Source organism: Amblyomma mixtum, chromosome 9 (genome assembly GCF_055824585.1).
Source record: "Amblyomma mixtum isolate Tamu chromosome 9, ASM5582458v1, whole genome shotgun sequence".
In the NCBI taxonomy this organism is placed as follows: Eukaryota; Metazoa; Arthropoda; class Arachnida; order Ixodida; family Ixodidae; genus Amblyomma; species Amblyomma mixtum.
This window is the reverse complement of record NC_143020.1, coordinates 16303180-16329966: the sequence shown is the minus strand read 5'-3', so window position 1 is coordinate 16329966 and position 26787 is coordinate 16303180. Positions and strand designations below refer to the sequence as shown.

The 26787-nt window shown below is 43.7% G+C and overlaps 1 non-coding gene across 1 annotated transcript; it reads right to left on the bottom strand.

Moving 5' to 3' along the window:
• Positions 1 to 19843: 19843 nt before the first annotated feature.
• On the bottom strand, positions 19844 to 19915 carry TRNAT-CGU (transfer RNA threonine (anticodon CGU)). Its single transcript has one exon. It is a non-coding gene; the product is annotated as a tRNA-Thr (tRNA).
• Between the last annotated feature and the right edge of the window lie 6872 nt (positions 19916 to 26787).

Here is a 26787-nt window from a genome sequence, read left to right as displayed (position 1 = left end):
TTTCAGAAGCGACGGCTTTATGGGGCTATGTTTACATTTTTAACGGACCTAAGAGACATTAATGTGCGACGGACACTGCCATGACCTGCGTTATAAACAAGCTCGCTGAATCGGAGGAACGGCAAGAATATGAAGCAATGATGAATGAGTGCTTGGTCAGGAGATTCCGCCCGGTGAGAACGTTTGGCTGAGTGGCACCGAGATCGCCTAAAAGTTGCAAGCGGTAGGTGTGAAGCAAGAGACGCAAACTGTAAGATCAGATGTCTCCAGCATCTATTTCAGCCAAGCCTTCACCACGCCCTTGGTATTTCGGCTCATTGTTGAGGTCCTGAAGAATCCATCAGAAGCGCATCAAATCGGTTAGAGCACTATGATTATTAAATTTTTTTGATAGCATAGTGCGCTCCATTTTAGGAGTCATTAACCATACTTTCATCAGCTGCTTCGAAGTTTTTATGATTGTGTAAAGGCCGTTTTCGCACCGTGTATAAAGGGACTCGTTTATGACGTTTCTCATAAATAGAGAAAGTGCTCTAAATTAGCATTCAGCAGCTGAGATCATTACTACTGAATTGCTGCAAACGTACCGAGCGCGGATTTGATGTGCTTGTGTATTGTACATATTCATCTCCTTAGAGTCAGTGATATGTATCTATGAAGATTTTCAAGTGAGTAGAACTATATATTAGGCTCGGAGAGAAAAATTTAAATCTAAATTTAAACTTACGCTCAACTTTAAAGCCTACACAAATATGTCTTCACAATTCAGAAAACGTACAAGCTGCGACACAAAATGCGATTGAGAAATGCTAAATTATATACTCGCGTACTTTTCTACTACCTGCATAAATCAGGTTGGAAATAACAGCACACGCCCCTACATTTGATAGTAGTACCTTGTTATCATTTATTTTTCAGCTGCGGATGCTACGCAAGGTCATCATCATCATCATCAGCCAGACTACGGCCACAACAGGGGCAAATACCTCTACCCTGTCTCTCCAATTAATCCTGTCCTTTGCCAGTGGCGGCCAACGTGTCCCCGCAAACTTCTTAATTGCATTCGCCCACTGGGCAAAGTATTTCAAGTCAAGCATCGGCACGTCTTCTACGAAAGTTTTATTTATTTATTTATTTCATAAATACTGCCGACTGCCCTTTGGCGGTCAAGGCAGGAGTGCACAAAGTTAAAAAAGAAAATTACACAGTAGTAACATCAAAATAACAACAAGGACGATTACAGTCCAAAGACGTAGATTCAATAAGACCAACGGGAAGCAAAAAAAGTACAGGCAAATCATCCGACGTCAACCAGACTGAGTGAACAGAATAAAAACAAAAAAACCGAAATACACTGTGTGCTAGACGCGCTACTGCGATACATGAGACGAAACAGCAGACAGGAAATATTCTGAAGATACCAGGTTGGTGATATCGCTTGGCAGTCGGTTCCATTCGGAAATGGTGCGTAGAAAAAAGGAACAAGTATATGCTTTTGTTGGGCATCGTGACGTTGACTCTGACATTAATGTAGTTCTTTAGCAGACAACACTAATATTCTTTTCGTGTTGTGTTTCGCTTCTGGCGGTCCAAGCAAGACGCCAAGGACAGCTCAAGTGAAAGGAAAAGTACCTTTCCTTGGCATTTTTTTTCTGTCTATAACGATCAAAATTTTATATGAATATTTAGTGGCGGAAAAGAAGTTCGGAATTCATATGTTTTTTTAGCCTAGACTCTTGTCGTAGACCGGGCCTAACCGAAGGGCTCTCCAGCTTCAGCTCCCATAGCGTCGCCAAGGGAGACCGGACGGAAGAAATGAAAGCGGAAAGCGGAAGCGATCCATATGGCGGAAAAAGCGGAGAGAGAGCAGAGGCTGAGACGTGCGCAGACGTGACCAATGCCCCAAGGCTAGCGGATGTGGAGAGTTAAAGTTGAGACCGCACAGAGAGACGGAGAAAAGAAAAATCAGAGAAACGCCGTGCTTCTCTCTCTGGCAGGTCTTAGTAGGCTCTGCTTACTTCGAATTTTTGTGCCGAAAAGCACAAGGCTCAGCACTCGGAGAGCGCTTCGAACGGCAGGTGGAGCTAGTGAAGGACATGTTGTCAAGGCGGTGGCAAACTGGCTCAAGGACGTGGTCGCTCCTTCTACCTGACAACCATGAAAGGGACAAGAGGCTACGTGGCATTCAGCCCCGTAAAGATGATTTTTTTAAAAAGCAGCTGACTACACTCTGGTAGAAAATATTTTCTACCTCTCTGGTAGCGCGGCTCCTCTCCTTCTGTTCCCTCCTCGAGGTTTTTCTCTCCAGCGCCTCGTCGAGTAGGCTCCGCAAGGGAAAATCGCCCTTCCTCCTCCGATGATAGCTGGAGGCGTGGTGTCTGGTGGGGTGTGTCACATGTCTACGTCATGGTCTCGCCGTGAAAAGAATTCTTTTCTTGGTTTTTGCTACCCGGCCTATTTGATGAGGGGGGGGGGGAGCAGCGGGTCTCCCAAAACCCTCTCTATTTTGCTCTTTGGGCCTCCTCGCGGTGTTTCGTCGAGCTTTTTTTCTTTGTCATTCCTCTCCCCAGTTGTTTGGGTCGTGGACGCAGTCGTCCGTAGGGAAGTGTCTTCCGCAAACCACCACATTCTTTACCGTTGTGTCAGGAAGGCCGATGCGTTGGAGCCAGACAGGACTCAACTCATAATCTCCTGGCAATCTGTGCGCCGGATCGTGGTTCGACTCCAGCCGCTGCGTGCGCATCCAACGACGAAACAGCGCCGTTGCATTTTCTCCGCACACTGAACGATTGCGAGGCGCGATCGGCTCGACCACCTAAACTTGTTAGCCAGCGCATCCTTTCATACATCTGTTTTTCAACCCCAGTTAGCGAGCCACCTTTTCATTATTTTTTTAGGCCTCCCGATCATTTTACGACCGGAGGGGCGGCAGTCGGTTTTGTTCGAAACACAAGCGCGGACCCGTCAACCACCCGTTTACTTTTCTCCGTGTGTGCTTATGTATTCTGTGTGTTTGTGTCTTTTGTCCGCTCCTAAGCTCATGTCGTTGAACAGAGCCAAGGTGTCGACAAGATGTACGAACGATAAGCGGTGTGTGTTCGGAGCGGTCGAGTGTGCGAGCGAGAGAACGGGTCTACTACACACGACACGGCATACGCACAGAACACGCTGAGCATACATGAACTGGCACAAGTAACTAAAAAGATGAGGAGGGAGCACGCACGCAGAGGGCGCTGTCGTGGCGTGATCACGGTGAGGGGGGGGGGGGGGGGGTGTAGGACACACTCTCTTCGTTTTACTAGGTTTTACTGCTTATGACTAGGCTTCAAGGCTGCCGCCGGGCGCTCCATCCTCAGTTTATTTTTGTCCTTCAAGCGGAATTGCAGGCATGTCCCAAAACAGAAGGAGCTACGGAAAGCCTGCGCTCAACGAGCAGATGACGCGACGCCCCGGCTACGCCCACCCTTGGCTCGTCAGTCAGAACGACGTCTGACTGGCCGCACGTCGTCTTCACGATGCTTCTACCACAAAATTATTGCTTACGGCCGAGAAAGCATTATCATATCGTGCTCTATATTTTGGGATATGCATTATCTTTTATGTTCAGTTTTGCACGGGATGTGAATGGCTTATAGAGATTTTATTCATCGCTACAGGAATTTCCAACGTTTGTTGAAGCATTCTAGAGCGGTGTTTCCAAGGCCTTCTTTCCGTAAACTGACCATCAGCGTTTCTAGACTCCGTCACACATGTTCATTCAAAGTTAAGGTATTCTCTGATTTGTGTAACGATCTTAAAATGGCCGTGTGGCTATTTTTTTCTTCGATTTTACGTACTACACCCAATATACAATACTATCTGACAAGCGCCTTTAAGGTTGTAAAGGGATCTGACATGAAGTGAATTTTTTGTAGAAGTGGTGAGTTTCATTTGGACAACTTTATCACGTTAAGCGGAAGAAAAAGAAGGGTACCTAGTAGTATTTTTATACGTCGATCTTGCGAAGTCTCTAATCTTCAAAGAGAAGAACAGAAGGCGGCTTGACAGAGAGAAAGAGAGCTGCCAGAAATAAATTTGCTCGTGAAAAGTGCAGTGGCTTGACAAGAAGTTGACGTGTATGCAAAGCAAGCGGCAGCAAATTTTTTGTACATGGCTTATACACAGAAAGGAAACAGGCCCCATACGAAACAAAAATTGCAAAAATATGCGTCAGAACACTTACAGCAAAATACAGACGTAGGGAAAAACCGCGGAAAGCTGATAAATTACAGTTCTCTTTCATTCTCTATGTATTCGCAATGAAAGGACGGTACAGAAAGTATTGTCCTTGCTTCATGTGTGCTGTGATACACAGTGAATGCGCCGCAACTCAGCGAATGTCTATTCCTTTAGATGATTTAGTGCCTTCGGTGAGGGTTAGACGAGCATTTTCACGCTTGTCGCCAAGTGCAGAAGAAATGAAATCATTTTACAATATTAAACCAACTGCTGCCATTTCGAAGAAGTACCATAACCCCTTAGACTAGTGGAGAACTTTGTATAGCTAGAATAGGAATAGGTAAAAGAGGAATATGTTAAATAAGAACATCTAGGGTGCATCTTCCAGATGGAAAGAGCGCATTTATATGCCGGAGAAGGCATCGACTCAAGAAAGAAATTTTTCTCGCTTGACTATGTACAATGTGTGTCATACTTGGGGGAACACGGGAAAAGGGCCAACCGTATGATAACGCGCGTGAGTTAGGTTTAGCAAGGCAGATAAAAGGGTGCAGAGAGGTCAAGAGGAGGATCCTGAAGCAGCGTTACTCCTTCATCCTGTGCACATTGTACAAAAGTGGCCTTTCGCATGAAAGGTTGCGATGTTTCGAGTGTCTTTGATTACTGAATAGGTGTGCTCCGCTTGGCTGCGTGGAAATGTTTAAATTACATTGTGGGTGTATTTGCATGCCATTGTTATTTCATATATGTTAAATTTTGTGGTATTCCAAGCACAAACACTGTAATAGTAAACGATGCTCCGTCGTTTATCGTTTGTTTGCTTTTTGTTGCTTTTCTCCTTTGGACGGCGTCCTTTTTAGGTTTTATTTTGTCTCCAACCAGCCGAGGTTTCGTCCCACTCTCGGCTTCACAAACATTGCATTCCTGGAACGGTATTCTCAGCAATCAATAACTTGGTCTGCGATAATGGTAGTCTATGGTTAATTTTAGCCAAAAAAAAAACTAAATTGTTTAAAGATTTTGATGATCGGAAACTAACCTTTAGCGTTGTTGCTCACTAGTCCATTAGTCTATAATTTACTCCTATCCCACAGAAAAATATTGCAAAAAAATGCATGTAGGATTCTTTAAGAAAGGGGCTTACAGCGCAGACAGGTAAACATAGGAAGAAAAGAAGGTACAGTACAGAGCGCTGACTAATAACTCGAACATTTTATTGACCGATCAGTCGTTTATATACAGCAGCTGCTCATATCAGGAAAACAGAAAGGCAGGATAACGTAGGAAAAAATTAAAATAACTGACATCCGGTCATCACACAAGGTGAAGGCATGCAACTAGTCCTCTTAGAGAGCGAGATATTTCAATTGTTTTTTTTATAGAAAAATTGAGGGGCTGCTGACACACTACCTCCTGGAATTGACAATCTCATCAGCTTCGATAATCTCTCTTCCTAGCTGCGTCGTTCATCTGCGTAGCAACACTGTATTATCTAGCCTACGAGCACAATCACTGCATTTCTTATTGTGTTCAATCATTTTACTGCTCGAATTATTTCTAAGAACTTTTGCGCGCTCCCTTAGCCCCTCGTTTAGCACCTCCCAGTTTTACCGATATACCACAAATCAGCGGTATGGAGCATACAACGTTGTTCGAACATACTAAGACGCGCTTTTGGTAGCGTTTTGAACAGGGTGCGTACAAGTGTTCCGCATTCACTCTCCTGCAAATTCTAGAGAGTTTTTCAGGTGCAGAGACGACCGCATTGACGCTGGCCCTGGGCCGAATCATCTGAAGGTTGTACGAAATCCCGTGAAAGTACGGAATAACTGCCACCTTCTTTTCGTCCGTTTGATCGGGCCGCCTGCTTACTGGCTTGCTCAGGAGGTCTTCGGCAACTGCCGTCAACTAGGATGGCTTGTAGCGTGCGCTTGATAGGCGCTGCGTCCTACTAAACGGGAGCAGGACTTGCTCAGAGCGCTCGATAGGCACGATATTACGATGCCTCTTTTTACCAACTTGGAGTGTGCCGAGCTTTAAGGCAGCAAAGCTTTGTTGCCTCTGGGTTCGTAAGCCGAACAAAGACGTCTACTGGAAAAAATTAAATCCTTGATCTAAAATCTGATGAAATCTCCCGCTAACCCGTGCGTCATCTCTAATGGTGCTAGTTACTGGGAAAACGTTTTTGTTGCTTGGTCACACATGCAGAAAATGATTCCTTGTCACACTGCACAAGAACAAGGAAGTCACCAACAAATCTTAAAACTTGTAAAACGGTGGTGTCACGAAACCCGGAGTGAAGCATCCTGTAATATGTTGACATAAAGATGTCACTTAGGAAAGGTGCTAGGAACGAGCCTAGGCAGATTCCTTGCTTTTGATTTATGGTGACATTATGCTATTGCGCATACCTCGACCTCAGGTACATTGTTAGTAGTTAAATGAAGCAGTCCACCGATAATCCATAATGATTTTGGAAAGTAATGGCATCATGCCTGTCAACACAGTCGCGGACACTTGTCAAAAAAGATTCGTGGGGAGTGAAATAATACAGTTCCTTAATATCATCTCAAAATGCTGGCAATCGCTTATGGCTACTGCTTTCTAGAAACTCAATTACTTCGTCAGAATTCTTCACCCTGAACGGGTCGTCAACATTCAAAGCCCCCAATTTTTTTTTTGTAGAAAGATAGCTACTCAGTGTTGCCAGGTGCCCCGTTCCGAAAAAATGACTCTAAACAGGCATGTGTTTTTGTGAATCTTCGCGCTGAAAATTATTTCCGAGACCAGTTTTCCTGCGTTGACAAAAAAACTTAGTAGCTTGTCCAATTTTGAGTCTTCAATAAACGCCTTAGCTTTAGTCAACTTTCTGCAAAGAAAGTTTCTTGAATTTTTGGAAATTTACCGAATTAGCTTCTGCGTTCTTCTTAAGACAGATCGTTCTTTCTATGACGCGGAAGCCCCCTTCTTTGTCTGCCGGTATAAGATTCAGGATGTTATCCTTCATGTGGCGAATAGTCTTTTCAAAAGGGAAGGCTCTTGGGTTGGACATGTCGTAGGAGTACGTCCACACCTTCGAAAACACATCTCTCAGCTTCATGCCCAGAACGTTGTGAAACTTGTCTTACCATCTCCTTCAACTCAGCCGGAGATCAAGGTGGTTCGGTGAATTGTAGATTAAAACGAAGGGATTTCATGTTATTCAGTTCACTGACTTATTTCTCGGTACGTAGGACGCATACATTGCATGAGTATGGTGAGTTTATGTTTTTGCATGCTAGTTGGTGCCTAAGCATTCTGGGTTTTTTGCGCAAAAGACACGACACAAAAGAAACGAGGTAGACAGGGCAAGCGCTTGTCCTGTCTACCTCGTTTCTGTTGTGTCGTGTCTTTTGCGGAAAAAAACCAGTATGGTGAGTTTCTTTTGATATCTTTGCTTTATCTTCGCTATACAGTCTGAAACTTCCTATACTATATATACCGAATTTTGCATGTCAGCGGTACATTGTTTCAATATTTGGTCAATAGTCGGCAAGCTATCGGCAATGTTTATAGTTACGGCTCAAGGTTTCATGACAAGCGGAAACGAAACAGGAATACCTTGGGAAAAATAAGTCTACCAGCCGATGAACAAAATCTTGTACCGGAGCACACATTTCCCCCAGAAAGAGAGCGGGAAATCTCCTTTTTCTAGAAAAGTGTTTAATTTTGAGTTTCATACATAAATGTAATTTTCAGTTTCATACATAAATGAAGTAGAAAATGTAGTGCTAAAATGTGAGATACCAGTTGAGTAATATGGGGATATTGCGAAACGTTCTAGCCCAAGATGTCCCGCTGATGAATCATTGCCTCATTTCTCCTCCTACAAAAACAGAAGCGTTAAACCTATTTGATGTTATACGCATTGCCACCGTTGTTTTTTTTTTATTATTCGTCACCATCAATTAGTACCCTTAAGACCTCTGCCAGGGGTATTAACAGGAAAAAATTCTCACAGAACAATTCTTTAATTGTTTTGAGCATAATTATTTTAAAATTGAGTTCTTCTACGTCTAGTTATGAGCCTATTTGATAAACGCATGTCTATAGAGGTTAGGGGTATTAACTGACCTTCAATTGCGGTATCTTCGTTGCATACTCCGCCGATGGCGTGCTCATTAATAGGAACATGAGTGCTGCACGCACGTATCGGCACAAACAAGCAAATATTGCCGCCTCACCGATCAATTTGCTCCGCACGTCCCTTCCCGCCTGCATTTCCCTGGGGAGCATCGACATGCAATTTTCTTACCAACGCATATATATGTATATATATATAGAAACAATGTTGGAGGGGAACATGTCGGAAGGACACGGAAAAAGAAGTATTGTTCTGTATTGGTTATTGCCGCCGGAGGCGCTGCCTGCATTAGCATACATAGTGGTCGATGAGAAAAGCGTTATCGAACACTTACGCGCTCAGAAAAAAAGACAACAGACGACAGGAAAAAAGACCGCATATCTTTGCGCACCTGTCAGCAAACTTCGCCGGAATTGATAGAGAAGTAAGGAATTCAAATATAAGGTCGCGTATAAAAAATTCACTAATTCAGAAGAACTTCTGGGACATGAACAAAAAAAAAACAAAGCTAGCGCACAGCGAAAGCTATGAAATCCTAAAAGGATGATGCGATGAAATCGGCTTTAAAGCACTCCGTGGTCCATAGCCGATAGCGGCGCGCTTCCATGAATTTTGACGGCTTCGAAGGGAGAATTTGCATACCAAAATCGCTGTGGTGATTGCTTTATTATGCCAGGCAACGAAAAATAGATGCTAAAGACACTATCTTTGATTATGATATATTCTGTGCGATTGGAGGGAAACAGACACAAGCTCTGAGTACACAAGGAGAAGCCAGCAAGCGGAGTTTATATCAGGACAGAAGACGAAAGACGATAACGAAAGTAGTAGCGCATCTCATTTTTTCCAGCAGGCGTACAGTCCAGTAGAGACAATAAGGTTGCAATTGATCGACTCATTTTCTGCTAGCGTTCCGCGCGCAGGTCTAGTCACAGACCAAGCTTCGGTGCTATTATTGATTGTGAGGAGCCGAACAATATATGTATGGTCAATCACGTGTCTGGAGTTAACTATCAAGTGGTCTGTAAGCGATTGTATGCAGCATTTTCTCCGCTTTTGGCAGCCTGTGAAAAGATTAAAATACGGGTGTTAGTGCTTAGTTTTTCAAAAGTAAATAAGGTCAAAAACAGGCTAATAAGGTCAAAAGTAGAGGAAGGCAACTGCTACAACTACTTTTTAGCAATTTACGAAAAAAAAACGGTGAAGTAAACTAGTCTTATTAACTGTTTCTTATCGAAGCGCTGCCCTGTCAAAAGCCCGTTGCCTTAATAGGCAGCACCCAGAAGTGCCAACGAGGCAAGCGCTGAAGGCAATTTCATCGTCATCATCGTTTTATTATTGATTATTTTTGCCTTGAACGTTCCATTAAGGACATTGCGTTAGGGGAAACAGAGGTGGAAGTATGAAGCGACCGTCACATTCCTCAACAAGTGAAATAATTTGAGAGAAAAAGAAAAGAAAAACAACATCATTAAAGGCTTATGAGTGTACAATATTCAAGTAAAAAAAAATAAAACATTTGAAAATCTTGTAGCGATGCATGAAATTAAAATTCAGAGTAATACAACAACAAGGAAAGCCAAATTTTATGAGACATACCGAGATACAAAATATAGGACAAAACACAGTAATACAAGCACAACAGATTACCTAGAGAAGAGCGCGACAGGAACTAGTTATTTTAGGGTGAAGTGGTGAACTAGTTGCTGACTAAATCAAGGTTGATTACTCTCGGTCACAATATTATAGGGAATATTACTTCCTTATTCTATTGTAGTGGAAGCAACAAGATTTGTTGAATGCTTTGGGTGAACACTGTAAACGCTGCATGCTGAATTAATGAAATACGCAGCGACATTAGCATAAAGGAACATGTAACAAGTTTCCGCGAAGTGCACGAAAGTTCAAATATATTTTGTGCAAAAGACAAAGCATCGAAATATTTAGGCGGAGCGCTGTGGGTTAGAGCCCGAGCGATTATTTCATGTTGATGACGCTGTGTCGAGACGCATGCTGACAAGTGTTAAAACTTGATGCTAGGCTCAGGATGATTTCGAAGGAGTGATTCATGCAGCCGTGATGAAGGGTTCGATACTGGTGAGGTGTATTGCGGTTGAACGCGAATGTACTTTTCGTACGCAAGTTGCCTCATGGGCGGAAGCGACATAGCAAGTGATCTTTTGATAAAGCGAGAAAAAAAACACCCTTTATTTGCATCTTCGGATATCTGGAACCTAACATTCAGGCCACTCCCATTAAAATATCATGTTGTGCCACATCTCAGGCTACTAATTCTCTATACGTCACCAGTCTCGGATTTCAGCTTTAAAACACTTAATATGCAACACATAGTGACGCAGTACAACACACAAAACTTGGTTTGGGTTGGTTTATTGGGGTTTTACGTCGCAAAGCAACTCAGGCTATGAGGGACGCCGTAGTGAAGGGCTCCGGAAATTTCGACCATCTGGGGCTCTTTAACGTTCACTGACATCGCACAGCACAAGGGCCTCTAGAATTTCGCCTTCATCGAAATTCAGCCGCCGCGGCCGGGATCGAACCCGCGTCTTTCGGGTCAGCAGCCGAGCGCCGTAACCACTGAGCCACCGCGGTGGGGACACGAAACTTCATTTCCGCTTTCAGCAGACATGAAGCGTAAGAACCTTAGCTACGATTTGGGCACCGTATGACTGCTTTATGATATGTGATCGTGCGGCTAGGCTCACTCACGCAAATGTTTTTCAACAAGATTCTCCGCTTTTTCAGTTTCTCTTACCACGTCCTCAAAAAATATTAGACACGTAAGATCTCAGTGGCTTTTCGTCACTATTTCTGGTTCATTTCTTGGACGCATACAACATGTTCGGAATAACTCTCTGATTTACTGCAGAAATCTTGGATATCTCCTTTTTCTGTGCTGCTGCTACCACTTTGTTAGGAGTATATGTACGAATATTCCATACTGTGCACCTCAGTAACTCTTTCTACTGTTTTATTTTTTTTTCTCAGAATTGCTTGCCGACTTTTCTGAATTTTTGAAAGAGTTTCGTTTCATCTAATACCCTCCGTTTTTCAGCTCTGCACTCAGCTGCAGAAAAAGATGTCTAGTAGCCCCACTGCTAGTGTTTTGCGAACAAATATATTCGGCTAGAGTCGAACACCCCTTGTAAAAACATAGGAGCGCTCACGATTGCAGGTGATTTCGGCACTGTAGTCGTCGGCTATAATTTAAAGCCTTCGAGTCATATTCAGGTGCTCTGTATTATCCACGCCTCGTAAGCACTGAAAGAAAGTCTAGAGAAATTAAATTTTAAAACGTGCATCTTTTCGACTTCCCTTGCGTTTGCTTACGGCGCAATTTTATGCGGACAAAACTAAAGAGGTAGAACTGGATATTCATGAACCGCTCTTATAAAGCTAAGTATTGGTTGTTAGCACTGGAGGCATAGTGCTTCTCAGTGCGCTTGTGCTTTTTGGTTTCTAAGACAACAAACACTTATAGCAAGAGCAGTGTTTAAGCAGCACTCTCCGGGGTGCTCGTCCAGTTTCTAGACGAAATTTCTAAGAAGTTGTCCACTCATGCGGCGGACAGAAGCGCGAGACACATCACGCTCTAAACAGCGAGTGAACAAAAAAAATACAAACCACCTTTTCTTTACGTTCCTCATATCAAAGAAACGAGCCAAGAGGTAAGTGGACAGATTTGGTGCAGCCGTAGTCATTAGAGGTTTTTCATCTTTGTTTTTTTTTTGTACGCTTTACCAACGGCGTTGATGCTTCTTGGCATCTTTCGACCAATCACTGGAGGATGCAAGCACTTTAATGCTTAAAATTTCTAGCCATTTGCTGTAATCGCCTGAAAACGATAAGTTTGCATTTAAGCGATTGTTGCCCTTTGCGTTTCGCACCTCTTCGATTCATTTTTTTATGTTTTGCCTTCAGCTCCTCACGAGGCAGCTACAAACAACCCAAACTGCTCGATGTGTATCGTGCTGCACTTGCAGTTTTCTAAGCCAAAGAGCGTGATTTTAAGGCGGAAGCCTTTAATGCCTCATACTGTCGTTAGCAGACGCGTCGGAAGGAGTGTCAACAGACGCGTCGGCAGCCGTGTCGACAGACGCGTCGGCAGCCGTGTCGACAGACGCGTCGGCAGATTCGTCCGCCTTTCGGCTTCACTGCTTAAAAGGCTCAAGGTTCCAGCATGAATAAAGGCGCATCTAGTGAATGCATGGGCTTCATAAATAAACTAAAAGGAGTAGTCAAGAAAAGGAAAATAAAAATAAAATAAGAAAATAAACAAAAATATAAAAAAATAAAAAAAATAAGAGATGAAAATAAATATAAGAACAATAAAAATAAAAAGGAGCAGAAATAAAAATAGAGAAGAAACAAAATATGAAAAATAAGAAAGTAAATAAAAACAAACAGTGCGCCAGGAAACGCTTTCACCTAGCAGCACTTTAGAGAGCCAAAGTACCCCCTGAATTTTTTTCTCGTTATAAATATATGAGCAGACCTTATTTTCAATTGTTGCCGGGAAGTGGAGTGATTCGGCCTTGGCTCAAACATGTTTGAAGATAATGTGAAAGTTAACCACTATTTTTACGTGCAGGTAGATGCGAATTCTGCTGGTTTTCTATTCGATTATTGAGATATGTATTGCAAGTGTAGTTTGCGTCCCTCATAGCCTAAGTTGCTTTGGGACGTTAAACCCCAATAAACCAAACCAAGAGTGGTTTATTTGGTAACCCTTGGACGACGGAGGCAGCGGTGAAGTAGTGGTGGTCCACCGTTAGTCAGGCTGCGCAGGGTCTCTCCCGGAGCGATAGGAATGAGGCTGGGCTAATGTCCATCTTCCTCGTCATAACATATATTACTAAAACGGACACGTCTCGTTATCGTCCAGATCCCAACTTGCCATTCGTTTTTCTTTCCACGCGAAGGTGTCCGCGAAGGAAAGGGTCTAGTTCGCACCAATAGATTTTTTTATGCAGTTTTAATGCCGCAATAACTCTGCAATAATAAAAGCGCCATTTGTTGAACGCCAGGATTTTTGTACGTCATGCTACGAGAACACCCGATAAGAAAGCTTCCCGATAAATCCTAGGGGAAATAAGCACCACGCCTGCTGAAGTCGAGCTCAAGTTGGGCTCTGTTGAGACGTCTGCGCGAGTTATACATGCGGCTTTAGATTAATGTTGCACACTATGCTCTCGAGCTCTGAAAACGTGCTGAAGGATGGATTTCGTTTCGTTCTGAATGTGAGTCCTGCCGGATGAAATATTTATTGCACCATACCAGTCCTCGGTCCGTTTTCGTAGCATCAAGTTCCCTCTGATTGTTTTACCGCGCGCAATGAACGCACCTCCAAATTTTTAGAAATAGTTTGGGTAAGAATGCAGCAGCTTTAGCTTCATGAGAGCAAATTTGTCATTCCTTGCGTTTCCATGCCACCATTCACCTTTTTAAAATACCAACGTGGCAGCGTTAAGCTGTCTTTTTCTGAGAAAATCCGACGTGGACGTTGTGGGCACAAAAACAAGTTATCCACACGCCATATATGTCACGTAATCTTTTAACTTTATCACATGATGCCAAACATGATGAGCGGCCGCCTGCCCACGGGATGAGCAAAGTGCTGAATGTGGCAGATGACAGTTAAATTAATGATTTGTTCCGAAATCGATCGATCGATCAATCGATCAATTGATCGATCGATCAATCAATCAATCAATCAATCAATCAATCAATCAGTCAGTCAGTCAGTCAGTCAATCAATCAATCAATCAATCAATCAATCAATCAATCAATCAATCAATCAATCAATCAATCAATCAGTCAATCAATCAATCAATCAATCATTCAGTCAATCAATCCATCAATCAATCAATCAATCCATCAATCAATCCATCAATCAATCCATCAATCAATCCATCAATCAATCAATCAGTTTTATTTTCACCAAAATAAAATATACGAAAAAGAGGGTTAGGAGAAAAAGCTGCGCAATAGCAGCTTGACAAAGCTCCAACCACCCTGGCAACAATAACAGCACTGGAATAGTTTAATTTTTGTTCATTTCACAAGGAAAAAAATCACAATGAAAAAGAAAGTATCTAAGAATAGCCTCTAGTTACACTAACGGTCGCTAACAAACAACTGCATTGTGTCGTTTTTGTTAAGTGCCGTAACGTCTATATCTTGCTTCGCGAACTCATTGAGTGTGTGGGGGAGTGTGTATTCAATGCGTTGGCGGCCATAACTTGTGCGCGTGACAGGAACTTTCCAAGGCAGTTTATGGCGATGAGGTATACGTATTCTTGTTCGTGGAGATTAGAGAGTGAGAGGGGTGTATCTAACTTGCCCTGTATCGCTCTAGTGTAACTTTTTATTAGTTTGTATTTGTATATGCTATCGGCTTTCATGATTTTGCATTTACAGAAAAGAGTTTTAGTATGCGCATTGAATGAAACATTTTCTATTGCCCGAACAGCTTTTTTTGTATTAAGGTTAGTTTGTTTAAATTGTGTGCACTGGTGTTTCCCCACACCAGTGCGCAGTAACTGAGCACAGAATGGAAGAAAGAATGATATAAAAGCTGTTTAATTTTGGCAGGAAATAAATGGCGATTTCTACTGAAAATGCCAAATACCTTTCGCGCTTTTGAGCAAAGACGATCGCCATGGTCATTCCATAGCCTGTGTTCAGAGAAAACAACTCCAAGTGTTTTCACAGATATCTCTCTATTAATTTTATATGGACCAATGATAATGCTTTCTGGCATTTCCACACATTTACCGGGTGCACGCAACAAAACACATTTTGTTTTTGATTCATTTAATAAGAGGTTGTTATTCTCAGACCACTCCTGCAACCGAAAACAAACTGAACTTGCGAGTGGTGGAATATCAGTCAAGCTTTTTCCAATAAAAAATATGTTACAATCATCAGCGTAGATTACAAATTTGGACAAATTATCAATTAGCACTAGGGAATTTATATAGAATAGAAAAAGGAAGGGACCAAGGATGCTGTTTTGTGGCACGCCACTTTGTATAGATCGGATTTGTGACTTATGGTCATTAATTTCAACGAACTGTGAGCGTGAGGATAAGTACGAACGGATTAGTCAAGTGCATGTACCACGGAAACCGTACTTTTCTAGCTTGTCTAGTAATAGATTGTGATTAACACGATCAAAGACTTTGCTGAAATCTATATAGATTCCTAAAGTCATTAGTTTCTCTTCTATAATTCCTAAGATAATGTCTTTTTGGTTCAGCAAAGCACTTTCCGTGGAACGCTCTTTCCTGAATCCAAACTGACATTCAGTTAACAGACTATGTTTTTGAGAAAAATTGTCCATTCGGATATTAATTGTTTTTTCGAGCCCTTTAGAAGATACTGGCATAATGGAAATGGGACGGTAGTTATTTAAATTGTTTCTGTCACCTGCCTTATGAATTACGATAACACGCGCTAATTGCATGTTCTTTGGGAACACACCAGCTGAGAGTGCTGAATTAAATATGTGTGCTAGCAAAGGTGCAATATGATCAATTACATATTTAATAGGCCTTATCTCTAAACCATCTGAGTCCGTGCTAAGACTGTTGCTAAGGCTTTGGTATACATTACTGACTTCGCCTGCACTCGTTGGCTGAAGAAATATACTTTTAAGATTTATTGGTATTTGGGTAGTTGATCTGCTGCGCCCGCTTTTTCCACCTATTTCGGCAAAAAAATTATTAAAATAGTCGGAAAGTTCTGTTATATGTGTCTCTTTATCATTTATGATAAAGCTCTCAATGCGCGGGGTGCTCGTTGGGTTTAATAATTTGCTTAATTTATTCCATACTTTGTCGCTCTTCAGCAGACACTCTGCGTCAAAAATACGGTGGTAGTAGTCCTTTTTTGATTTCTCTTTCTCGCTGTTTAGTTTATTACGAAAATCTTTATATTCCAGCCACTTTGCCGGATCACGTGTTTCTATGAAGCGCTGATAAAGGTTGTTCTTCTCGATAATTTTTCTCATCAACTCTCGCGTAATCCATGGGTTACGAGCCTTTGTGTGCTGACAATAAGGTTTAAGAGGGCAGCAATCATCATATATTGCTTGGAATCTGGCTAAAAATATTTCATATGCTGTGTTAGTATCTAAAATGTCAAAAATGTCAGTCCAATCAGTATGTCTAATCATTTCCTTGAAATATTCTAATGCTTCAGGTGATGTAGAACGATACATGCTCATCTGTGTCTGTTTACACGTGGACTCTTTGCTGTAAGAACAAAAATATGGGGAGGTGGTCGCTAATGTCGTAGGTTAGAGCTCCTGACTTTGCAATTTTATCAGGTGAGTTTGTAATGAACAGGTCAAGTAATGATGACGATGATGAAGTGACTCGTGTTGGTACTGATGTGAGAGAGAGAGATAAAGAGAAGGAGAAAGGCAGGGATGTTAACCAGAAAGGTTTCCGGTTGGCTACCCTGCACTGGGGAAGGGAATGAGGGGATTGAAAAGGGAAGAGAAGAGAGAAGGGACGAGAGACAAAGTCAAAATCTAGCAAGCAAGGCAGTCTCTCGGAAAGACAAAACAGTGGCTTATGAGCCTTGATGGTAGTCGGCTGTTGTGGCCACGGGCCGAGGATCTTGGGCTCTGAGAAAGGGTGGGGATAATCGTAAAATGTTGGGCAGATTCAGTTAACAGATCCCCAGAATGGGAAGCGGGAGGGCGGTACACCACTGCAAACATTTTTTTTATCTTTTTTTCACGCTAAGTATTTCGTAGTCGTCTGAGATAAGGCTGTATTCATTCACCATTTCGCAATGCGATAACAACGTTAGTATTGACACGCCGCCTCCTCCTGTCTCTGCGATTTAAAGAGAAATAGTGATATTTGGGTAGCACAAAATAGTCACAGTTTTGGTTGCACCACGTCTCCGTAAAAAAAAAAGGCCATCAAAGTTGCAATGGCAAGATTCAAGCAATGCAGGTATGTCATCCTTTTCTGACTCGATTGATCTCGCATTCAAATGGAGCAGTTTAAGACACTTGGCTGTGTTGCTTTGTTTGATAAGCTTAGCGATGTCTTCGGGAGAAGTGAAAGCACTGGCCATTTCTGATATGAGAATAGATAAGTATAGATAAGTCCTAGAATAGATAAGTCCTTCCTACTCAGAATCAGCGCTGTTCAGGATGACTGGGGATGACGCAGTGCGCCGCGCAAAGATGGCACCGTTTCGTGTCCATACGAACTTCCAACCGTGCTCGTACTTGCGGGAAGAAGCCATGCCAAACAGTTTTTTCATAGCTGGGCATAGGTGTTCGTTGATGAAAATGGGCTGATCAGAAGTCAGGCCTAGGGTGGTATTTGTTAGTCGTTTCTTTTTAGCGAGCTGAAGAACTTTGTCACGTTTTTCACGGCGTTAAAATTGAATCATAATGTTTTTCTTGTTTTCATATTTCGTCGGCACCCTGTGAAACACATCAATGTCATTCCGTGTGATGGGTTCGCCAATTGCGTCACCAATTTTCTCAAGCATCTGTGCAAGATTTTCATTTGGCTCCTCCGCAACTCCTTTAATTTCTAGGTTTCTGTGTCGCGAATACTGTTCAGATTTAAGGGGCGCTGCTTGAGTTTCCGTCAGGTCCTTCTCGGCCTTGAAAAGCTTTTGCTGAAGCATTTGGTTCTCCTTTTTCAGTTCTTTGTTTTCGCTCAAGGTTACTTCAAGCCGCTGGTTTGTCTCATCAAGCGACTTGCTCATGAAGTCCAAGCTTTCTTGCATTTCGTCTACAGAAGTTTTTACATTTCTCATTTCGGATCTAAAACTGCGTTCAAGAGTGTCCTTCAAGTTTTTCAGTTCTGCCTTCACTTCCTCTCTAAAATCCAGAAATAACTTGGCAACTTCTTTAGCCATGTCAAAAAAAATGCAATAACAACAGGCTAAAGAACACTCAAGGCAGCAGTGACAGCGAGAGAAATGCAAGCAGATTCCCAAAACCGATCTGTTCACTAACCTGCAAGGTGTAGAATTTAAATGAGCGTCTGCGTGCAGCGCTGTCACTGCTGCCAATGAGCAGATCGCTGTCGATGTCCGGGCTTTATAGATTTCGGTCGGGTGTCACGGGGTCCAGCTTGTCATGTGGTCCGGCTAAGAGCGCTTGATACGATGATCAGGCTAAGTATGCAGGGATGGCTAGCTGATGTCACGATGATGATTCCCGTGCTTGGTAGCGATGCTTTACTGCCGAGTGAAAAGCTCCCCCGGCGTTCCTGCAAGGTGTAGAATGGAAATAAGCGTCTGCGTGCAGCGCTGTCACTGCTGCGAATGTTACAATGTTACTGGGGGAGAGCAACATGGGTATTATAAGCCCCACTGCTGGCTATGTTTTAAACCCCCACCTGCGGAGGCAGTGGCGTATCTCTTAACGACTACGACGCCAGGAGTTGTACGAGGACTTTCCACGATAAATGAATATAAAGCACAGAATGACCGCGTCGGTAAAGTGATGCGCAAAGAGGTCCCCAAGCCACTGCTGTGACCCGGTAACGCTGCCTGGCCAGGATCTTAAGTGTGCCCTGAAATTTTGGTATTTCCAGGCAGCACCTGTGAGGTGATTCAAAGCTGAGGATCGCATGCCTGCTATAATTTTGTCTAAATAATAAAGCAAACACACTGTATTTAGGCTTTTACGCAACACTGTTTCGAAGAAAAAGATACTCGTGATGTTTTCTCACAACACATCAGGTCTCCAGTAGTGCTGTTGGATCCACGTGGCAATTCGGTGTGCTCTGTAAAACCGCGCGGAATCGCTTAAATGTTCTTGAGAATAAATACGGCATCTTAACCCCCTTTCTCTCGATGTGTGCGTAAATATGTAAGGTTCTAAATGTTTTCGAATTAGCTTGTCTTGCTATTCTTAAACATCCGATCACTTGATAAAACGGCGTCCTGTAAGTGTACTATGAAGTGACAAATTTATCTTTTAATCCTTTGTTAACGTTGTTTTTTATTTGTCGTGTTCAACACGGTACCGCTCCCGGATTTAGCGACTGTGCCGAAGTACAGTGGTGTTTTAAAAATGCCTCTCTTCTTTATATTCACATTCTGTTCTAGTAGGTACTCAGCGTTTGTTAACGAAGGCGGGTCCTCAGATGTGCAATATGAGATCAGAAATCTACTTTGAACGAGTTTGTTTACCTGCAGTCCCTCAGCCTATGACCACAGCTCTACACCTCCACTTGGCGACAGCAGTGCCGTCTCATCTTGCTCAAGTCACAGGTCGACGCTGTTATAAAGTAGCCCCGCAAAAAGGGTTCACGTATTGGCTTCGACTAACGTGCGCGAATTATGCGAGAAGCCAACAGCCACAGAAACCAAGGGGCACAGAGGATTTTTATTTCTTTATTTATTTTGTTCCGTTGTTCGATTTCGATTATTACTGAATATGTTATCGCTTGAAGATAATTGATCAGAAAAGCAGAAGAAAAAACAACCTCTTGCCGCCGGTGGGATTCGAACCCACGACCTCCGAATTACGCGTCCGGTGCTCTACCGCTGAGCTACGGCGACGGCTGTCAAATCTTCTGCGTTTCGGGGGTATTTATGTTTACAAATAACCTAACTTGGAGAGTGTACGTCAGCGCCACCCACGTTCTTAAGCGGCGTACTTAGCACGTCCTGAGATACCGCTTATGTGACGTAGAACGTCATCGAACGGAGAGGGTGCAAGCTGCGTGAGAACCCTCTTATGCTTCCTATGGCATCAAGGCTGCCAGAACCGAGACCCTCACTAAGCAATTAAGGAAACAAGGGAAGGGGAATGAGGGGCTCGTTATAAATATGCGAGAAGCCAACAGCCACAGAAACCAAGGGGCACTGGGGATTTTTATTTTTTTTATTATTTTGTTCTGTTCGATTTCGATTATTACTGAATATGTTATCGCTTAATGCTAATTGATTAGAAAAGCAGAAGAAAAAACAACCACATGCCGCCGGTGGGATCCGAACCCACGACCTCCGAATTACGCGTCCGGTGCTCTACCGCTGAGCTACGGCGGTAGCTCAGCGGTAGAGCTACCGGTAGAGCTAGCGGTAGAGCTAGGTTATTTTTTATTTCTACCCGTAAGTCTAGCAATCTAACGCTAGATCTATATGTAACGGAATGATTTATGAAAACGCGATAGATAAATGCAGCCCGAGCAGGCAGTGCGTCAGTAATCTGAGTGGCAGTTACGTCATATCTAGTTTACCAGCACGAATGAAAGCGTTGCCCTATACACTGGCCTTCGTACCTTTAGGTGTGGAGTCATTTCATGCCAGGGAACGTGTGCACTGTCTACATCAGCTTCATCGGTAAACATGTAAGAGATGATCATGGTACTCGAGGGAAAGCCCGTGCTCTCTGCACCTCGACTACGTAATAAAGACTGCTGAGTACAAAAAAGAAGCAGAGGGAAGCTGGTCATAGTTCGAGGAACCCAGAACAGAGGGTCACTTACATCCAGTGGTGGGTAAGACGGAGTAATCTACGAGACGTCGGCGTCTGGAGCCTTCAACAACTTAGTACGAAGCCTTGGAGCTCGGTTTTGTGTGACGCTAATATGACGGCTTTTTCTGTGTGCAGGGGTAAGGCGATTCCGGTCTATAGTACCAGTAAGTTGAACCGGCCATATTTCTTCTCCATGGTGTCGCATACACAAAATATGTATCGATACATGTATAGCGTAGGCACTTGCATGGTTATGATCTGTCAGTGTAGAAATAACCCAAAGCCCATGTAGAATCCCAGCAAGAGGCAATAATGGTAAATGAATACAAAGTTCGTAATTTGATTCGTATATTTTGACTCTCCAATTGATTTTACTCTGTTGAACTTTCTCTGAAGGACAACGACACGAAGCCTTATTTTTAACAAAAAAGTAAAATGAAACCCTGTACGACACAGATACACAGATAAATAGACCTAGCTTTTGGTCAATGTAACACTTTATTTTTCAGACTGGATCAGGCAGAGGGAACGAAGCGAACGCCAGCGTAAAAAAAGAACCCACATTTAAACCATCAGTCATCGAATTCAAGAACATTCAACAAACTAAACAGAGAAAGAGATCATATACGAACACTTAATGCGTGAGTGAATGCGTCCGCGTGCACATGTGCAAGACACCACAGGCGTATGCTCGCACGCTACAAGCACACGAACAAACGGATTACAATTGTTCCAAAAACGTACATAGAGAGAGCAAAGTAAAACTAAGCTTAACAGGCGTTAATTAACTGAGAACTCAATAGGAAAGGAAGCCAATTGAGTGCCACTTCTCGCTGTAAATGTTGAACATGTCGGCTGGCGCCGCTGACCGATAGAACGTCACGGAGTAGACAGAGGTGACGAAGCCATTGCCGTGGCAGAAGCAGGCTTGGTCCCGGTGAAGGTCTCAGCCACTGCTGAGGCCTACGGTGCGTTGCTGTAGGATCATATTATGGACGCAGGATTGGTTTCAAAAACCGGCGTCGAAGTGAATACGGAGTCTTCCACTACAATGGCGGCTGCTATCTCCTTTCTTCCATCCACCCCTTCATCGTAGACTGCCGCTGCGGTTGCAATGTCCATTGTTAATGAGACATGCCCTACATTGTTCTTTGCCTCGAACTATCGCCATATCTCTACTAAAATACACATATGTGACGCGTTTACATGCTAGGCACGCCTGCTTTCATCGAATGTCCCCGGGGCCTGTTGATTAAAGCGGGTACGGTCAAGACACATAAGGGTGTGGTTCATTCAAAGCACGCATGGTCCCTTCCGTGTGCTCTCACGTGAGAAACGGATAGGCGACAATTTAGGGTTCGCAATATGGAGATTACAGGTTCAGCTCAGACGCGTGCGTGTTTGCTTTGAACAATAATGCCGAGCGCGCATGCGGCAGAGCAGCATCTCGCGTGGCAAAATAATGGACCATTTTTTTGTGTGCCGCTTGGCACACTTTAGAAAACAGTTATTTATTGATATTCAGAATAATGCAGGCACCGTACCAACCACTGAATGATGAAGATTAAACTGTATGACCTTTTTTCCGGCGCATTTCTTTTCTACTGCGATCAATGGGGCACACGGCATCTCTTGGTGCAGTGGACGCCAACGGGCGTTGAGAATTGTAGGATTGAGATCGTGAGCATTTTTTGGTGTGTGCTTTATGTATGGGGTCATAAGTCTCAAATATTGTTGCGTTGAGTGTCGGATGCTTTTAGAGGTAATATTCTGTAGTTGTGCATTACGCATGTGTGTTGCAGGTGTCCTGCTGGCGACGCAGTTGCGGTGGAACAATGACGTGGCGGATGATCCACTTTTCAAGAATCGCAATCAATCAATCAATCAATCAATCAATCAATCAATCAATCAATCAATCAATCAATCAATCAGTTCAGCGCTTAAAATCTCGATGGCGTTGATTTGAAAAACAGGCCCCCATAAAACCAGATTAATGTTCCGACTGATGTCTGCAACGCAACAAAGTATTCAGTGAAGCAGCGAGAGTTTTTAGACCTTAATGTCACATATCATGTTTACACGTGCTGACATGAAATATTCCCCGCTCCTCCTAGCCATTGCAGACGGGAACATATTGTCCACCGAGATATGGTCACTCGTTATTCTTGTTTCGACACCCCTGACTCAAAGTTTTTTCAACATGTACGCATTCTGTTGTTTGCAGTCAAGTGCGAAATACAACCAAAATATAGCAATAACAGCAAAACGGTAAGCAGGAATCAACGTGGAGCGGTCCGATCACGCATAGAAAAAATGAAGCAGAAGCGTTATAGATGTTGCTGCGATCTTGGAGTGCCGAGGGAGCGATGTTTGAGCAGGTACGGAGCTGATGACACCATATTTGTTTCGTATGGCGTGGGCAACTGAAAGTGCAGAACAATTACGTTGTTGTTGTGAGTCAATGTTTTCTGAGTATTATGTTCGTGCTCAGAACGATAACGTACGAATTCAATAAAGCCTCTAGATCGCCCCATCAATTACAACCGCTTACGTGGCTTGTTGACGAGCAATGCGCACAGCACAGTATAAATGACCTTGCCTCGGGAATGTTGAGATTACTAACTATGGGCGGGGAAAACACTCTATGAGCACTGACGAAGTGAGAAGTGTCTCATGGAACTAGTCGTGGTTACGTGAACAGTAAATTGCTATTGGAGAAACAGCCACTGAGGGGCATGACATCCATGTTGAGCTGAGGAGGTTTAAGGTTTATGTATATGGAGGTTTAACTTCCCAAAAAAGGACACAGGCTATGAGGGACGCCGTAGTGAAGGACTCCGGAAATTTCGACCACCTGAGGTTCTTTAATCTGCACTGACATCGCACAGTACAGGGGCTGCTAGAACGTCGCCTCCATCGAATTTTGGCAGCTGCGGCCGGGATCGAACACGCGCCTTTCGAGTCAGCAGCCGAGCGCCATACCATTTCAGCCACCGCGGCAGGCCAGCTGAGGAGAAGTGTCGCCAAGGAGAGTTTGCGGTGAAGGTGTTTTTGTGGTTTCTTGTGCTTGGGAGGAGGAGAGTGGCAATGGTGATGTCACAGTGCCATTCATTTTTACTGGATCCTACATATTCTAAGATTAAGCTGAATATTGCCAACCACGTTTAAGAGTCACGTTCAATCATGCACTGACGTACGGTGTCCTCAAAATCTCCTCGAAAGTTTCGTTCCAAGACAGTCAGGCCGCAAAAGTTTCGCTTCGCAGCTTTCACGGTTATCACAGGGAAGCTTTCACAACTGTGCCCTCCGCTGTTCTGTGGTCGCGAGCATTAAAGGTCGCATGGTCCCGGCCAAAGTTTGAGGATGACCCATGTAACGAGTATAACGTATCAGGTGCGTAGTTTTCCAGTTTTTCGCTCCTTGAAAGGTTCAGTGAACTGTGTGATATTTAAAATATGCGCTGCAAACCAAGAAGAATCTATATCTCAAATGACGTGATGTGAAGGGAAAAAAATCAGTTTGGGTGAAATACGGATTCATCTTTGGCGAATCCTAATTTTTTAGGTGAGACAAACTTTTGTTTCTGTACAATTCTGCCGTGCTATGAATTCATAAGCGTGGTGTTCCTATCGCGAGAAAAGAAGGGTTGGTAGTGAAGAGGGTGAACAGAGTGCAAAAACTTAGGCTCCGAAATATTTTTACTACCAGAAAACCGTCCTGCTTCTGTGCTATAGCTGATAGAAAAAAAAGTGTTGTTTGACACAGTTATATGCTCTATACTTGACTTGCATTCCTCTTGTACGCCAAGTATTTTCCTTTTTTTGAATATTAAGTGCTGGATAAAAAATTCACGTGGGGAACTTTGTTAACCCGAAATGCAGTGAGGCGAAGGCCTTTAGCGCGGTGTTGCTGCTTGTGTCACTGATGTGTGGTAAATATGTTAATTAAGTACACAGCTGCTTGTGAATCTTAAATGCTGGAGACACGGGAGGGCTCTTGGGAGGCATCCGTCTGATTCGACGCCTTTCTGCAAACACTCTCCAGCATCCTAGGCAAGGAGAACTACATATGCGTTGGCGGGAAGTAGCGTAGCCATTAGCACGCTTGGCTGCTGTAGGGAAGGATGGTGGTTGGAATCCCATCGTGCATAAAGATTTTTTTCTGGTCTGGCTGGAAAAAGCGTGACACCTCTGCTGACAAACTTCTGCTGACAACCGCCTGTCGACAACGATGAGGCATTAAAGGATTTCGCTTTAAAAGCTGTGCCATGAAGTTGACCTGAACATCTCTGAAATGCGAAGGGTGGCGGCAACACTGAAAAACTGCAAAAATACACCGTGTTAGATCTGAAGTGCGAATAATATTTTACCGCAGCCTAAACAGTGCAAATGTAAGGGTTTACTTCCGCTGTTGATCTGCGCTGCATCTCAATCTGTCGAGATTCGGATCGATCCTAAAGACGGAACCCCTCGACTAGCGCCTGGCAGCAGGTTATTGTTAGGAGGCGACAGCCGCCTTTGTAGTGACAGAACTACAATAGAAAGAAGAAACAAAATAGAGGAGCGCTTTTTCAGCTAGTTGGTCGATGTGTTGGGAGCTGTGGAATTGAAAAGAGCCCATAGACGGACAATGACAGCTCCCGTTTTTTTGTTCATTCGATCAATATGGGTCGCATCCGGTCCCCAGGCGCTCGAAGCCCTCTAAAGCTGCCCTGCTGTTGGAAGCTATTACTTGCCGGAAGTGGCCGGAACTAGAGGGAAGTTCCATGAACCGGCTGCTATTAGGTGAGTTTTCGGCGCCATAACTTTGTTTTTTGGGCCCTGTTCCACATGGGGATCACCAACTAGTTATACATAGCGCTATTGCTTCCTGCTATAAGAAAGGTATATATACTCTCCCATTCGACCTAATGCCTTAAAATGTATGAAAGAGAAAAAAAATTATTTATCTCGTCATCCAGGGTGGGCGTGAGTATGAAATGAATTAGAGTATTGGCGTTCTGTATGGTAGCACAACTCATAGATGGCGCTAGGCGCCCAGTGAACGGTGGTCCTGTATATACTTCTTCAGGAGGGAGAGTTGCGCGAAGGTCCGCCATTAGACACCTTTAGCATACCGTGTTACCATTACCGGTACCGGACTACCGGGAGCCCTCGTGCCGCCAATGCGTATGCGCAAATCGCCTTGACGGCGCCAGATGGCTCCACGTACCCGGCAGATACGCGCGCTCCTGCAGCATCGGGACCAATCAGCGCGTGCTCACCTGCGGTAGGCGGGCTCTCTGTACTCCGGCAACAGTAACGGTAACATGGTACACGGTAAGCTAAAGGTGCCCATTATGTGGAAGCTCTGCGGCAAAGCCACTTCTCTTGTTACAGGAGCCATGATTAGAAATTTTGTTTACACCTGTAAAAGAATAATATGTTGATATGCTCCGCCAGAAAACGAACAAATTAGACTTCTTGACTCCCGATAATACAATATAGGTGAAAAACTTGAGGGGACCGAAAGGCGCCTCCTTATAGGATGACACTTATGCGTTAGTGGGTCCCTTCTGTATCGATCGCTTCATGCAGAGACGCGACACATCAGTAGCTAGGCCAGAAAAGACGCCCGGTCCTTTATTGCGCCTAGATTTATAGCTGCGGCTGCAGCGAGGGAAAGGGAAAGGAAGAAGGGGCGTTGACATGTTATCAGGCCGCTTGCTTGATAGCCACATCTGATACATCTTCTTTCCTCTGTGAAAAGATCAGTTTTGACAAAGCTCTAAGAAATTTGCCGAAACTTGTGATCATAAGTCAGCCGTTTAGGTTCCATGCGTGGCCGGGTTGTCCTGCGTGGAATGGCTGGCATGGTTGATCCAGTAGCTGCACCTGATGCTGTGAGCTGCGTGCTTGTGGCAAGTCCATCACGTGGCAAGTCCATGCTTGATCCACCAGCTGCACCTGATGCT